Source organism: Oncorhynchus masou, chromosome 24 (assembly GCF_036934945.1).
Source record: "Oncorhynchus masou masou isolate Uvic2021 chromosome 24, UVic_Omas_1.1, whole genome shotgun sequence".
Lineage (NCBI taxonomy): Eukaryota > Metazoa > Chordata > Actinopteri > Salmoniformes > Salmonidae > Oncorhynchus > Oncorhynchus masou.
Window position 1 is genome coordinate 80,656,479 of NC_088235.1, and position 3,205 is coordinate 80,659,683.

Consider the following 3,205-nt stretch of genomic DNA (forward strand, 5'->3'; position numbering starts at 1 on the left):
AAGGATTACGTTGAAAGTAGGCGTGTCATCATTGTTTTAAAGTGACAGTTAAACTTTTTTTAAACACTCAGAGACAGGCCTCCCATCTATGTAAGGCCTCACTTATAAGAAAACATAATCTGCCACTAAGTAGCTGAACGCTGGAGTTTGCTGAGTTTTATACTATCGAATCAAAGAGGATATGCATTGTGAAAATAATTCAAATTCAAAACAAGAGGAACGCATGACCTGTTAAATGGGGAGGAGCGCATGGCCCAATCAACTCCTGTCCGAGTGAAATATTCCGCTTCGGGAAATGCAACGAACCATTGGATATCGAATAAACTCTTTATCTATTTTGAACAATAATCTACATATTCACAGGGAGCCAAGTCAAGATGCAGTACACAGATGTAGTGCACTGAAGTCACATTGGAAGAGAGGTTATACATGCTTCTCGATTTAAAAATGCAGTCCAATGAACAAGAGCAGTCTTGTGTTAATTATTTTCTCTTGATTTCACACCCTTCCCTGGTAATCCATTTCTGGATTTTCAAACTTCTTGATTTGTGCTGAAGAACAGAGATCGTAAACCAAAACCACTTATGTTTAAAATCAAATGAAAGAATAATATAAACTTTAATATATAATATTTGCATGATTTGACTTTCACCTCAAGTTTGCATATTAACTGTGATAAGTAACAGATAATTGGAACAATATATATTGTCCCAGCTCTGCTCTATGTAGGCCTACTTTAATACCATTCCTGTGTGCTTTATCATAAATTGTTTGCTTGCACACATACAAATATGAGCAAAAATTATATTCACAGGACAGTCAGTGTCTTACAAAACCTCCAGTTCTGTGAAATATCAGCTCCATATTATAATCAAACAGTGTTTGCTTAAGGTATTGTAAATTAAAATAGAGATGTATGTCCTCTTGACAATGACATAATTATCTTCAGTATTTTTTTATTATGTAATAATTTCTATTTAATGATACATTTGATCACATGTCTCATTCAGGCTACTTGGATGGTGTAGGCAGGCTGTAGTAGTAGTTCTTCAACTTGGACAGACGAGGGCAATATAGTCCACCGGTGGTTCATTCCTCTCATTCTTGAACAGCTCCAATTCGTCTGGACATGGACTCTACAAGGTGTCGAAAGTGTTCCACAGGGAAGCTGTTCCATGTTGACTCCAATGCTTCCCACTGTTGTGTCAAGTTGGCTGGATGTCCTTTGGCACTCACGAGAAACTGTTGAGTGTGAAAAACTCTGCAGCTTTTTTTTCACCTTTATTTAGCCAGGTAGGCAAGTTGAGAACAAGTTCTCATTTACAACTGCGACCTGGCCAAGAATAAAGCAAAGCAGTTCGACACAAACAACAACACAGAGTTACACATGGAATAAACAAAACATACAGTCAATAATACAGTTGAAGAAAATCTATATACAGTGTGTGCAAATGAGGTAAGAAAAGGGAGGTAAGGCAATAAATAGGCCATGGTGGTGAAGTAATTACAATATAGCAATTAGACACTGGAGTGATTGATGTGCAGAAGATGTATGTGCAGGTAGAGATACAGGGGTGCAAAGGAGCAAGATAAATAAATAAATACAGTATGGGGAGGAGGTAGTTGGATGGGCTATTTACAGATGGGCTATGTACAGGTGCAGTGATCTGTGAGCTGCTCAGACAGCTGGTCCTTAAAGCTAGTGAGGGAGGTAAGAGTCTCCAGCTTCAGTGATTTTTGCAATTGATTCCAGTCATTGGCAGCAGAGTACTGGAAGGAAAGGCTGCCAAAGGAGGAATTGGCTTTGGGGGTGACGAGAGAGATATACCTGCTGGAGCGCGTGCTACGGGTGCTGCTATGGTGACCAGTAAGCTGAGATAAGGCGGGGCCTTACCTATCAGAGACTTGTGGATGACCTGAAGCCAGTGGGTTTGGCGATGAGTGTGAAGCGAGGGCCAGCCATCGAGAGCGTACAGGTTGCAGGGGTGGGTATTATATGGGGCTTTGGTGACAAAACGGATGGCACTGTGATAGACTACATCCAATTTGTTGAGTAGAGTGTCGAGTATCGGTAGGATGGTCAGTTCTTGACACAAACCAGTGAGACAGGCACCTACTACCATATCCAGTTCAAAGGCACTTAAATATTTTGTCTTGCACATTTCCACTTTGAATGGCACACATTCACAATCCATGTCTCAATTGTCTCAAGGATTAAAGATAATTATTTAAACACTGATTGAAGTGGATTTGACAAGTGACATCAATAAGGTATCATAGCTTTCACCTGAATTCACCAGGTCAGTCTATTTAATGGAAAGAGCAGGTGTTCTTAATGTTTTGCATTCTCAGTGTATACATTATACACCTCATTGGTGTAAAACGGTTTGCATGCCCCACCTTGTTCTATTACAGTAACTACAACCAGAGAGACAGAGGCGAGATGGTCGACTCCGCTCCAAATCTGTCCTAGTTAAAATAAGCGCTAAGCAGACCGAGGGAGGGTTTTTGTATGGGGGGCAATAAGAGTGTCAAATTTGGTCAAGATAAAAGGGAATTGCTATTTTGATAGATTAGACGTATTTGATCAAATATAAGTTTCATAATGCTTAAGTTGTTACAAGTGTACTGATCTGTGCATGTGACATTCCTGAATCTTTGAGAAAACATTTTTTATATCGGAATTGTGCCTGTTGTTTGTTCACTGTTATTTCTCGAAGATTTCATAACCACATCTTTAATCAATTCAACAATGACGAGACAGGAGACAGGATACAGGAATTCAGTTCAACCATTTATCTGGAACGTGCTCAACTCAACATACAGTACCAGTCAAAAGGTTGGACTTTTGCCCTACTCAGTCAAGGGTTTTTCTATATTTTTTATACTTTCTACATTGTAGAATAATAGTGAATACATCAAAACTATGAAATAACGCAAATGGAATCATCTAGTAATCAAAAAATGATTAAACAAATCAAAATATATTTTATATTTGAGATGCTTCAAAGTAGCCACCCTTTGCCTTGATAACAGCTTTGCACACCCTTGGCATTCTCTCAACCAGGTTCATGACGCAGTCATCTGGAATGCATTTAAATTAACAGGTGTGCCTTGTTAAAAGTTTATTTGTGGAATGTCTTTCTTCTTAATGTGTTTGAGCTAATCAGTTGTGTTGTGACAAGGTATGGGTGGTATACAGAAG